This window comes from Alosa pseudoharengus, unplaced genomic scaffold (assembly GCF_046254945.1).
Source record: "Alosa pseudoharengus isolate Yale_2024_CS ecotype anadromous, Long Island Sound unplaced genomic scaffold, YU_APseudo_1.1 YU_APseudo_1.1_scf_4, whole genome shotgun sequence".
Taxonomy (NCBI): Eukaryota; Metazoa; Chordata; class Actinopteri; order Clupeiformes; family Clupeidae; genus Alosa; species Alosa pseudoharengus.
This window is the reverse complement of record NW_027468774.1, coordinates 1,162,025-1,176,067: the sequence shown is the minus strand read 5'-3', so window position 1 is coordinate 1,176,067 and position 14,043 is coordinate 1,162,025. Positions and strand designations below refer to the sequence as shown.

The window sequence follows — 14,043 nt, the reverse complement described above, 5'->3', positions numbered from 1 at the left end:
TTCAGCCATAAGGCTACTTTGAGAACATTTCAATTCACCCGACACTAATATTCAAAATGTTGACAACTATTTCGGCATAGCCTATAAAGCACTTTAATTAAATGGAATGTAGTTGTAAACAAACGAGCTACTTGGTGAGGCTTGGCCTCACAGATGCGCTCGTGCTTTAGATCAGGGGTCCCCAACCTTTTACGTAGCCTACCGTGGACCGGTTTGATTCCCATTTTTTTTTTCACGGACCGTGGGGGGGGGATATTGGGGGTTCGGGGGTTCAATGTTCCATATGTGTTGTGCATGCATTACTTGAAAAGAACTAGCTCCAGTTATGTATGAACAGTGAAGGTAACGAACTCTTAAAAACGTGAAAAACGTGAACTTGAAGAAGTGAAAATGTAACAATATGAACTATGAAAATTGAACAACTTGAAGCTACATCTATCAAGTGTGAACATGCTTAACAAAATATGGGAACAAAACATGGGAACTAAACATGCATTATGAATATAATCAGTGGGAGCCCTGTGCTTGTTCCCTGCAACAAGACAGTGACACCCTCAGTGTGTTTGAAATGTCCAGTCGATTGCGCAATTTGGTTTTAGTTGCAGTCATTGCAGAAAACCCGGCCTCGCATAGATACGTGGTGGGAAATGGTAGCAACGTTTCAGCGCTTTTACGGCTATCTCGGGATATTCTGCTTTGGTTTTGATCCAAAAACCCGCCAGAGAGGTTTCCTCATACACACTCTTAAGACCACCGTCATTTCCAATTTCGATCAACTGCTCTTCCTCCTGCGCTGACATGTTAGGACTATTCGGGATATTGACAAATGGGTTGCGGACCCACTCATTGGTTTGCCGTGGATCTTTGGAGGATGGGAAGTAGCCTAACGCTCAAACTCATTTGAAAGCGCAACAAGGTAATCGCGCACCAGCTGCAAGAGAAAGGGCCCTGCCTCAGTCTCTCCCAAAACCCCCACTACTGTTTGGAACATATCAAATACACCCCGTCCCCATTCGTCCCCACAAATCAAGCTTGGCTTTAAATGCAGCGACTTTATCTGCCAGTTTAAAGACAGTCGTCATTCTCCCCTGGAGTGACAGGTTGAGGTCATTAAGCAACCCAAATATGCCACATAGGTAAGCGAGTTTTGACACCCAGTCCTCATCACTAAAATGTGCAGCTAACGGTGACTTTTTTTCTGTAAGAAATCTCTGCAGCGGCTCTCGCAACTTAAACACCCTGGCCAGTGTCTGCTAAAGATGCTTGTTTTTTTATGCTCATTCTAGCAGTTTAGCTAACTTCGTGTGACACTACCGTTCGCCAAGAACTGATCAAGTGAAGTGAGCTGACCTGAGGCTGCGCAGCGCTGAAGGCAATATGTAAAGTGTTGAAGGCGGGACAGACGTAAGAAAATAGACCTGGCAAAATGCAAACATGTGTGCAATCAAACAACTGCATATAGGCCTATGCCATGTAAAAACGTGACATTATTGCGAATTAAATTGAGTTTAGTTTGCATGCATTTTTTTTAAACTCATGTCGTAGGCTACGGCCCGGTTAGGAATGTACCGGCCGCGGCCCGGTGTTTGGGGACCGCTGCCTTAGATGGCAGGAAAAATCTTCAGCCTACCCAGCTAACACACAACTAAACAGCCACGTTGCCTATAAGTTGCCAGTTGGTCACGGCCAACTAACATTCTGGCAACCTTCCTGCAACGTGGCCACAACGTTGCCACTATGAAGTGGCCATTTGGTGACTTGAGCAACGTTGCCACAACGTGGCGCTAAGGTCATTTGGTAATGTTGCCGTTTGGTGGTGTAAATAACGTGGCCATAACGTGGCCCTATGGTCATTTGGTAACGTTGCCATTTGGTGACTTGAGCAACGTGGCCATAACGTGGCCCTATGGTAATTTGGTAACGTTGCCATTTGGTGGTGTAAATAACGTGGCCGCAACGTGGCGCTTTGGTCATTTGGTAACGTTGCCATTTGGTGACTTGAGCAACGTGGCCATAACGTGGCCCTACGGTCATTTGGTAACGTTGCCATTTGGTGGTGTAAATAACGTGGCCGCAAGGTGGCGCTATGGTCATTTGGTAACGTTGCCATTTGGTGACTTGAGCAACGTGGCCATAACGTGGCCCTATGGTCATTTGGCAACGTTGCCATTTAGTGGTCTAAATAACGTGGCCGCAACGTGGCGCTATGGTCATTTGGTAACGTTGCCATTTGGTGACTTGAGCAACGTGGCCATAACGTGGCCCTATGGTCATTTAGCAATGTTGCCGTTTCCCAACACCAATTGTTAGCTGAGGTTATATCAAATGCAATAATAATCAGAGATATTATTTATTTATTTATTTTTTAAGTCAAACTATCTTCAAGCCAGAAAAATTGACCACTGGTTTGTACTGTTTATTTACTACCTGATGACTCATCCCCACAAAAATAATGCTAAACTGAGATTAATGTTTACCATCCAGAACTACAATTTTCTAATTTCCACAAACTGAAAAATAGCAATCAAATATATTCAGATACTGAATTGATGAATCGTTTATTTTAAATGCATGTAGGGAACACATTAATAAATCACACTGACAATTCTTTCTATTAACATTTGAAGTAAAATTCATGTGTTTCATGAATTCAAGTGATGTGTACAAACAAACCACGTTGCAGGGTAGGCATTGGTCAACCAGGAGAGAGCATAAAGACCTTGGAGAGGCTGAGGTGGAGAGTAGCTAAACCACTGACTGCTAATCAGAATCCAATCCAAACTATGCTTTATATTAAGTTATAAGAAAATAACAGCAGTGCACATGACCCACAGGATAAGACTGATAACTGACAATCAACCTAAGTTTAATTTTAGTATTCAGTTACCAAGGCTGAAAAGAGGTTAAGCAATTTGAAATTGTGTGAGTAGGAGTGTTGGGTAATGATATAATCACAGGTGTTTTGTTTGGCTGTAACCTCGAGGTTCTGAGGCCGAGTGGCGAAGGTAACAACCCTGCGATCACAAATGCTGTGTTGATTCAATACATTAATTCTGCCGCCGACTAATTAACCTTAAAACACCAGATTATTCTATTGACCTGGGATATTCCCACTTTTGGGAATAGCTGTCTCCTGTCCAATAAGAAAACAAATAATTCCATAGAACCCAAATGTTGTATGAAATCATAGCATGAGAAAATAATTCTACATTACAACACCAGCTTAATTATAATTCAATTATTATTGTATTCACCAAATTATTTGATCAGCAAGTAGGCTAAGTGGTGCCAATCCAACATCAGTTCATATGTCAATTAAGTGTTGCAAGTTTTCTATCAAGCTGAAGTTGTCCTTAAGCCGTAGAGATGCTGGTTCTGCTGTCGCAACTGAGTCAGGGTTATCAATGTTGCCTCCGGTTGTCTCCAAAATGGTGGATCGATCCCTCTTCAGTTCGGTCCCTGGAAAAGAAAAAAAAGGTAAGAATGTCTTAATACTTTCTGTTCACACACTCACAGTTTAATAAAATATCAAGCGAAATGAAAAAGTGTGCATAGACAGCTATACAAGAACAATTGTGTCTAGCTAGCTGAGTTTGACTGCTCCAAAGTCCTTTTAGGCAAGTCCCTCCACTCGGCAGTCATATTGCAACGCTTTTTGGGTACTCATCGGGCATCCTATTCGGCAGAAATACGCATGCACAAGGCTTCACGACACCAGTGTGCTCCAGTGGCGAGTTCACAACACATGATTGGCATGATGTCTGCACAACACAGCACATAATTGGCTCAATGTAGTCACATCACACCACATGATTGGCTCAATGTATACACATGTCGACATTTTGGCGAAGAAGGGGTGGGATATGTGTAGACAACGCCATTGGCGTTACAAACTAACCCCATGCATTTCTATGGAGGATTTTTTGAGTGCTGTGTCCTCATTTGAAAGTCTCTGACTGATCTTGTTTTTATGCCTGTAACTCTACTCTACACCAGATGTGAGGAGTACCACCATGCTGCCCTCTGCAGCCTGTGCATTGGCAATGAGGAGACCAAACATTGTTAATACGAGCTTGCCTTTTAGATGTAACATTAGGTTGAGTCAATTGTCTATGCTTACCTAAATCTTATTTTGCTTTGACATTTTTATGTGCATGCACAAACACAGTCGATGGAGAAGGGGTGAAGGTGTAACCCACCTAAGCATTGGTTACTAAACCCAAAATTAGTTGCCAATGTTAAATAAATAGGTACATAAATTGAATAAATAACAAAATAATTAACAATCCAGAAGGACATACGATTTTCTAGTCAACGGGAAATGCTTTTATTTTGACAAGCGTGTTGCTTGGATACCAGAATTCGTTTATTTTACGTTCTACTCGATAACGTTACACTTGAATAGACTTTGAATCAAAACCTTTTACTCCTTGACACCTTTCTATCGTGAATCATTTTTAATACCTCTTAAGTCGTTTTACTATTTCTACTTTGTCCTTAATCTTCCCTCATTGTTTTCACGTCTTTATCCACTTCTTCTGAACGCCGGTGAGTAATTTATCTGCTAGCAAAGATTGTTAAGGCTAGCGAGTGATTAGCATCGCGTAGCAGCAATTGCATTAGAATGGGGCTAGCATGTAGCATGCTAGGATAACTTTGAGCTAATTGAATGATATAAAAAACCAATCGGAGATTTACGTTTACTGTACTGCTTTGTTACTGTACTTTACTGTACTGTAATGTTAGTGTTTTAATATTAATATGATATGTGAATGTTATTGAATATGACAAGTGTAATTAGTAGATGGTGTGCTATGATTTTATATGAAATATATGCAGTAACGGACTCCCCAGAGAAGACGTTAGTTTGGCATGTTTTAAGACACGAGCTAGTAGCCTGTGTGTGTGAGATGAAAGTGGAACCCTTTCTCTCATGGTTGGTGACCGAAAACGTTGGCTATGTTGTGCCTCTCTTAATTGAAATGTTGTTTTCTGTAGCCCACACTACTAAATTTGGAGGCAGCAACCTGAAGGGGAAGGAGAAGCTGCCACTGCTCGGAACCCGGAGTATGCAGCACAATAAAACGTAAGTAAAACTTCGGGACAGTCTGCACAAATTCAAAAAAAGTGCAGCTCTTACCTGAAAGCTAAAGGTTTTCTTCTTTGCTTGCAGGCCCGGCAGCAGCAGTAGGAGGAGGAGGAGGAGCAGCAGCAGCAGCAGCACATCAAGTCATCGGCAGGAACTCCCAAATTAAATGAATTTAAATAAATGGTGTAATCAAATGTGAAATGTCGCTCTGTTCTTCCTAAACCAAGTGAGTGGGCAAATGAGGACTGCATCTGCAGATCCGCCCAGAGCTGTTTTTTTTAACATCCTGACAACATTCTGGCGACCTCCAACATGGGTTTCAATGTTGCTATAAAGTTGCGGTTACGTGGCCATTAAGTTGCAGGAAGGTTGCCTGCATGTCGCCTATATGTCGCGGTAATGTTGTCAAATAACGTGGCGGCAACATCAAGGCGTCTTTCACTTTTCCGGTTGCCGCCACGTTGGAAATTAACGTGGCGGCAACGTAAACATTGGTTGGAAAATCACGTTGCGGCCACGTGATGGCCACGTTAGTGTGTTTGCTGGGTATTAACTGACCACCCGATTCACGTTGGCTGGGGGGGAAGGGGGGCCATCAGACATTTGTGACCAGTTAATTCGGCCCTGCCCCCAACAAATCACACCTTCCCACCTCTGACAGCTTAAAAGAACTCACACCTATTCACAAACCTGCGGCATTTTGCCGTGTTTTGAAATCCTATGCAGCTTTCAATAGTGAGGAAGCAATTTTGCATTGTAGGCATAACTAACATGCAATAACGCCACCAACAACAACCAAAACTAGGCTAATCATTGTCAAAATGTAAATTAAATGTAACATTATTGTGCATCAAATTAAAATGTTCTCTTTTGCAAACGTAGGCATAGTAACAGAATAATTTAATAATGTTACAAAGATACTACATCAATCCGTATGTTTCATTAGGCTACTAGGCTATTTGTTTTGCCTTACTCATTATTCATTTAGGCTAGGCCTTTTTATTCAGTTATTAATCATCTTCCTTCTCACTACTTGTGTAGCGCACGCATTCTCCGACCTGTCACCTGTCACTCATCATCGGAAGGGAGGTGTTTGGAATCATTCCCGCGTTACAATCGTCAGCCAATCAAGGTGGTCACTTCAGTCAAGCTCGTGCATGAGTAATGACGTCATCTATAGCAACGAAGACTCACTCCTAGTTTAGGAGTTGTCTGAAAGGCTTTGTGAATAACTTTTAAGAGAAAACTCCAAGCTAAAATCTTTTAGTGCGATTTAGGAGTAGCCTACTCCTAGTGGTAAGATAAAAGCCTTTGTGAATAGCCTACGGCCCCAGTTATTCATCATCTTCCGTCCTTGTGTACACTGAAAAAAATGGGCTGTTAAATTAACATAAAAAAATCTTGTACATCGGTTGCATCAATTAAATCATGTCCACGAAGTCCAATTAATTCATGTTAAAAGTGGCAAATTGTATTCTGTTAAATTAACATGATTTTTTCATGTGTATGTGAAGAAATTGTTTCTTATCAGTCAAACATGATTTATTTTGCTTTGATGAACATAATTTTTACATGTGCCACTGATATATAAGATTGTCATAAGTCCAACATGATTTTTTTCTTGTTTGATGGACATAATTTTTTTGATGCAACCGATGTACAAGATTTTTTCATGTCATATTTTAAAAACTATTGCATGTCAAATTAACATGTTATTTTAAAAAGCCTCTTCAATAACCTGAAGCAATCAACCACAACTAGAATTTGAGTACACATTTACAACATTTATTTCACATTTCCAGACATTGCAGACAAATGAAATAAAAACGTGATGCATTTATTACAAAAATAAAATGTTCTTGGGCAATATTCGGTGCATTTCAAAATTGCTAGTCCCTTGAACTTTCTACATTGCAAGTCATAACTTTGAAAAGTACAGCCAGTGAACATGCAAGACACAACTTCATTTTTCCTCAGATGTGTGTTGACATGAATGAAATACTCCCTTTCGTTTGGCAAATTGGAACAGCTACATAGATGACACGAGAAGGTGGTTAACTGATCTAAGGTCTGACCTAATTGTGTGCCGATGTGAACAATAAGAGCGTTCCATGTTTTAAAAGTACAGGGACAATCTGTATATGTGCAGGGGTAGTTTGTGGTGCGGCCAAAGTGGGGATGATGGAGTTTGTAATGAGCAAGTAGATCAGACCTACTTTGAACCGCTGATTCACATCCCTTGCACTGCCACATTTACTGTGAAAGAGAACACAGAAAGGGAGGTTGATATACCAATACAGAATATGAATACAGACACACAACATTGTGATCACAACACAACTTTTAAAAATGTATAACACTTCATGAATCAAATTTACCATGTATTGTCCTGTGTACAGCTTTACAAACTCAGCATTACTCGTCTTAAAAAAGTACAAAAGCACATTAAGTGCACCAAGATTTATGACCATGTAGCATTGAACAGTTATAAAAGGTTCAGTTTGATGGAGAAGAAAGAGAGGGAAGTACAACACAATAACAAAAAGAAGGAGGGAGAGAGAAAGTGGAAGAGTTAGGTAAAAAGTAAGAAACCGATGGAGAAGAAAAGAAGAGGGAAGTAGGAATACAAGATTAACCTGAGAAAGGATGTATAGAAAGTATGAGGGAGGGAGACAAAAGAAAGAAGGGAGTGACCTAGAGAACAGGGCTGTGTGTGTGTGTGTGTGTGTGTACAAAATCATCAATTGCTGTAACTTACCTGGCACATGCACCAAATGTTCCAATTTCAGTAATGCTGCAGCAAGCTCCTTCTGAAGTGTATTTGGAACTGGACTGTGAGGGACCGTTTGCTCTACAGGTGGTAAATCCTCTTCTACACGCTCTGCAACACCCAAATCACATGATACAAACTCAGCATTACTCGTCTTAAAAAGTACAAAAGCACATTAAGTGCACCAAGATTTATGACCATGTAGCATTGAACAGTGAAAGGTTCAGTTATCTAAATGTAGCAGCTATTGTCCATATGCAATGCTAACCAGTGACTGCCAGATAAACAAAAATGCTCCTTTGGCTGTTTGAAGCAGGATTTCACAACACCGTTTTTCAAATATCATCATCAAAAAGCTTCAGCATTTATTCACCAGTTGTCATGGGTTTCAATGTACGCACGCGTTACAGCCAGTCATGCCTTGGCGCCATCAAAACCCAGCTAGCTTAGCTTGATGTACACTTTCTAGGTTCTAAATCCGCACAGCAATTGACGTACAGCAGTGACCACAACAGGTTCCCGAAAATGAAATGAATTCGCTATGAAACATGTGTCGAAATAGTAAAACACACACCACTTGAATACGACGAAAACGCCACAACAATAACCCCATTCTCGACCGTTATATTGGGCTGACGCCACAACAGTAACCCATAGCTGGTATGATTAGATGTAAGAAGTTAGTGCAACTATCTGTTTGTACTGTAAAAACGCAATAGCTTGGCAAAACATTCGGAAAAGCTACCGAAGATTAAGAATCAATTGATATTTACCTCACATTGTAGATCTTGCATGCCGCTCGTAATGTCTTCAGAGCAAGAAAGCCAGTTGATTCCTCCTTCCCGCTTAGACTCAGGTCAGGTGCACGAGCTAGCGGGGTGGTCACGTCACTTAGTTCTTACCATCCAACATGATAAAATTATGTGAATTTGACATTCTCAAGGAATAGCTTAGGCTCACATGATTTTTTTTAATTTCAGAAGGACCACTAATAAATCATGTGAGGTTCTTTCAATAAATTCATGCAATTTCAACAACCCCAAAGAGACCTTTTTTTCAGTGTAGCGCACGCATTCTGAGACCTGTCACCTGTCACTCATTATCGTAAGGGAGGTGTTTGGAATCATGCCCGCGTTACAATCATCAGCCAATCAAGGTGGTCACGCTTGCCCATTTACACAAATGAATGGTCGAATATTACTGATGATCATTGTTATTTAAGAACATGCAGTGTGCGTAGGGCACCAAAAACATCTTGCTCGTAAAAAAGCATCATACCGCACATTGTGGCGGGTCTGTTATTTACTGTAGGCTGCGCAAACCACAGGGCAAGCCTGCATTCGAGGCCTTCTGTTGAAGACTTTTATATAAAGCCTGCGCTAACAGTAATCCTCCTGCCCCTGATAGGCCTACCACAGCTGTGGATATGTGTGGAATGTTCAAGTAATAACACAATCCAATGTGTGTCTCAATTGTCCCCCGCTGACCAGACCACCTCACACATTTCTCTAGATTTTGCAACGAATTTACATGACACAATGCCATAAAATATGCCAGTTTTAGGACACAGAATAATGTTTGTAATGATACCAGTTAGGCCTACGTTTAACAGTAACAAGTGTAATGAGCTATTCATTGTCGAAGGTGCATGGTCAAGTGAAATTCTTACTTTGGAAAACAAACATTTGCCGATATCATCGCCGATCATCAGAATATTGCTCTGGACTGCAGGTAACTTGTTAACCCAGTGGTTCTCAAACTTTTATTTAATTCCCCACTTTGATCAAGGGGCATTACTGATGATAGTGGAGATAACGTGTTATCCCGAGGCCTTTGCCAGTCAGCATCTCCGACGGTAGTCTACCCTATTAAAAATAGGCTATATGTTTTCGATGTCCCAAACGGAGAGACATAGGCTACTTTATTGTTTTTAACGATCTCTATGCTACTCACAAAAATGTAGGCATGGGGACATGATGAAGTAGGCTATCCAACTGTCGTGTGTTAAATTATTGTGATTACGAGCCAGTGGTTTTCAAACATGCGTGACTCGGACATCTAACTAAATGCAACAGGCTCATATCGTCCTCGCATTCGCAAAATGAGGACCAGTGTTTTGTCAAATTGCAAATAGCTATTCGTTTTAACGAATTTTTATGATAGTAGCCTATGCTTTTTGTATAGGCTACTATCTTAATCTTGGAATATCGGGAAGGGAAGTGGCGCGTCTGCAGTCAGCCAAATATGAATGTAATTCTGCGGCATAAAGCAAATGTATTTGTTTATTGTACAGAAACAGAAAAATAAAAATGACATGTCAAGCAGTCAACTGACTACATTGCAGTCAAGAAGTAGGGTAAATTAAGACACTGTTTTGATTTGCGTAGTTGCATTGCCCCCAACACTGACAATAACATAGCAGATTTCGCTACTGACAGAGCGATGTACAGTGGCAGAGCGACGCACAGTGGCTGAAAGTGGTACTAAAGCTTCACGCAGCTTCACGCCTCGTAATGCGCGACTGAAGTGGCCATTTGAAAGCGATGCCCACTGTAGGCTACTCTTAGTAAGGGAACAGATTCTGGAGCTGAGCGCTCTAGAATCTTTGACTAACAGTGTAAGAGTGAGTGAGTCTTCGTTGCTATGGATTACGTTATTACTCATGCACGAGCTTGACTGAAGTGACCACCTTGATTGGCTGATGATTGTAACGCGGGAATAGACTTCTCCAGAATAAGTCCCGCCTCCTAACTTCCGTATCCATCCAACCTTCGGTCTTCAAATGTCTATGGGAAATAACATGGCGTTTTGAAAGATCGTACCTGTCAAACTCTGTAGGTGACAAAGTAGAAAAAGCTGCTGGGCAGATTGGCCTACACACTTCTGCCATCTAGTTTCCACTGGATTTTTTGATTTTCGGTGCTGTTTAAGTAGTATAGTACTTCGCTACCTACAGATGTTTTACCGGTATGACATTTCGAAACGCCATGTTATTTCCCATAGACAATCGATGCCAGGAAGTTGGATGGATACGGAAGTTACGGAGGCGGGACTTATTCTGGAGAGGTCTATTAGCTCACGTTGATATGGCAATAGATATTGCTGTGATAGGCTACTCTGCGGCTAGCAGTAGCGAATCAACACACGTATTGTGAGTTGTAAGTGGTTCTCTTTTCTAGAAATGCCTTGCAATCTTTGGGTGCACTTACCGCATGTTTTAATTTAATCTCCGGCTCCGTTCCACTCCCGTCCGCTCCCGTTCATTTCTGCCCGTCCCGCCCCGATCACGTTATCAACACTCCCGTCCCGCCGTCCCGATCACATTATCAACACTCCCGTCCCGCCGTCCCGATCACATTATCAACACTCCCGTACTGCCGTCCCGATCACGTTACCAACACTCCCGTCCCGATCACGTTACCAACACTGTCGTACTGCCGTCCCGCCAGACTCCCGCCGGAATACCGTGACCCGCCGGAGTCCCGAAAAATGGTCACCCTCTACAAGGCAGCCCTGGGGCAACAAATACACAGAAACATTACGATGGAGAGAGAGAGAGAGGGAGGGATAGAGAGAATATGTGAGAGAAGGAGAGAATATGTGAGAGAGAGGGAGAGAAATGTAGAGATAGAATATGTGAGAGGGAGAGAGAGAGCGAATGAGAACAATATTTTCCCTCTTACTATGTGAATGCTGGAACTGCCAAAGTCTTGTCCAGCTCAGATACATGCTGTGTGTGTGTGTAGAGTATGTGTGTGTGTGTGTGTAAAGTGAGTGTGTGGAGTGTGTGTATGTAGAGTGTGTGTGTGTGTGTGTAGAGTAAAGTGGATATGAAACTTGAGCAGGCTTAAGTGGCACTGAAAAAGATAGAAGTAGCAAACTAGCAAAGCAGACCAGGACTGTCTGCCCCAAAACACACACACACACATAAACACACACACACAGACACACGCTGATGAGGCTGCCTGTCCTATAAAGGTGATTTATGAGTGTGTGTTTTGAGTATGAGCTGGAGGGAGGGGGAGAAGAGTGTGAGATTTACTGGGGGAATTAAAGAGATTCTCTCAGTGCCCTGATGAGTTCAACACATATCACACACGCACACACACACAAATACAGACAGACTGGCACACTCATGCATAGTTGTGTGTGTGTGTGTGCATACTGTCTCATCTCCTCCCTCGCTCAGTACACTCACACATGGAACAATGCTGCCCCCTGGTGCTCAACTTTTCTCTTGTAGACACGGCAGGATTAAAAATGGCCGTGTTGCTGGCCAACCACAATGTTCCCAAGGGGGCAGGTGAATTCCCGGAAGTAGAAGAATCAATGTAAGCTGGAGGGACCACTTCTCTGCTAACCCCCATAGAAGCCCATTCATTTTAGGATTTTTTTGAAATACCATAACTTAATATAACATATATCCTGTGCCGATATTGTAGCTTCTGTGTAATCTACATAAACAATTAAGGGGTTTGCACGGCGCGTCATCAGATCTGGACGTTGCCATATTGGAGATACTCGCCTCATTAGAAAGCATTAGGCACTGAAGTAAATCCCTAACATCGTCAAGGAAAATGGTTAATTATTGCCGTGTTTTGTACCAATAGGTCCGACTGAGAAAAACATCTGGTGTAGGTATCGACTTCCAAAAGTTATTAAAAAAACAGGGAGAAAGGAGAATAATGCCAGAAGTTATCGGAGGAAGGGGGGCGCTTGTGGTTGAACTTGGTACTTCGTCTCCCTCACCCAACTCATATGGATGTGCGCTGCCAATAAACCGTAATTTCTCGAAATATCGCACCTTTTCTTGTGGTCTAAGTCCTGCCCTATATGCCTTTGCATCTTAGACGGATTTTGATGAGCTTTTCTGTTGTTTAGACACGGCTACAATCACGTAAGATATCCAAAGTGCATAATACTCCATTGTACTTCATTCACAGAGTACCGCCAATATGGCCGCGCGTGCTGGGTTACCATGGTTACCGGCCAGAATGTGACGTCCGTGCAAACCCCTAATAAAAGGCAAAACAAGACTCGACTACCTCGTACGTAATGTTAGGTTCCCGTAAGAAGAATGTTTAGCATGTCCGGTTGTAGTGAAGCTAACGCACCGTAGGGGGATAACCGTATTGTTTGGATAAGAAACTCAGTCCAGCCAGCACGGAAACTCATGTACAAAGCTATGTAGCCTACAGCATTGTAAAGCATTGCATAGAGGCAAGTAAACCTAATGAAAAACGGCCCTAACGATAAACATTTCAGAGGTTTTCGATGGATTGACCGTAGGTCGGAAAAGTGGAAAGAAGATTAGCTTCAAGGCTAACGTCACAAAGTTAAGTGTGAGTCTGCGCAGTACTGGGGGGACCAACTGAAAAATCGTTCAATTTGACTCAGTGCCCTCCCATTGAAAACGACGGAGTCTGTTCGTCCATTTCTTTTACTGTCTATAAATGTTCCACTTGCTGTCCCAGTCGCTGTGGGTCACTGACTGGACTGGACTGGACTAGGGTCCATAAGTGATGAAGTCTACAAGTGATGAAGATGATGGGGACTGGTCCATAAGTGATGAAGATTAAGAAATGCCTGACAAAGTGATCCTCTGCTTTTATCTGAGCTGAAATGGGAAATGTTATATAGTATTTCGAAGTGACATTTACACTCAAAGGTCACTTTATTAGGTACACTTGTTCAACTGCTTATTAACGCAAATATATTATCAGCCAATGAAATGGCAGCAACTCCCTGCATTAAGGTCTGCAGACCTGGTCAAGACAAACGGCTGAAGTTCAAAGATATACAGAATTCAGACATATACAGATATCGCCCACACACACACTCATAGACACACACACATCCTCAAGATATACAGAATTCAGACATATACAGATATCGCCCACACACACACTCATACACACACACACATCCTCAAGATATACAGAATTCAGACATACAGAGCAGAGGCCACATTTATTCATTCAGCTTTTATCCAAAGCCACTTACAAAAAGAGCGTCTCTGAATGCATAACACATCAAGCCTTGAAGCAGATGGGCTACAGCTCCGCTAGAAACAGCACAGTACAGCACAGCTCCGCTAGGAACAGCACAGCTCCGCTAGGAACAGCACAGTACAGCACAGTGAGGCTAGGAACAGCACAGAACAGCACAGTGAGGCTAGGAACAG

At 42.1% G+C, this 14,043-nt stretch overlaps 2 long non-coding RNA genes across 2 annotated transcripts; one reads left to right on the top strand and one right to left on the bottom strand.

Moving 5' to 3' along the window:
* Positions 1–4,554: 4,554 nt before the first annotated feature.
* Positions 4,555–5,256, top strand: LOC143103024 (uncharacterized). The gene is made up of 2 exons (XR_012982691.1): positions 4,555–5,086; positions 5,174–5,256. It is a non-coding gene; the product is annotated as an uncharacterized LOC143103024 (long non-coding RNA).
* A 1,602-nt stretch (positions 5,257–6,858) lies between these two features.
* Positions 6,859–8,909, bottom strand: LOC143103023 (uncharacterized). The gene is made up of 3 exons (XR_012982690.1): positions 8,633–8,909; positions 7,848–7,970; positions 6,859–7,345 (listed from the first exon to the last, which is right to left on the bottom strand). It is a non-coding gene; the product is annotated as an uncharacterized LOC143103023 (long non-coding RNA).
* Positions 8,910–14,043: the final 5,134 nt, after the last annotated feature.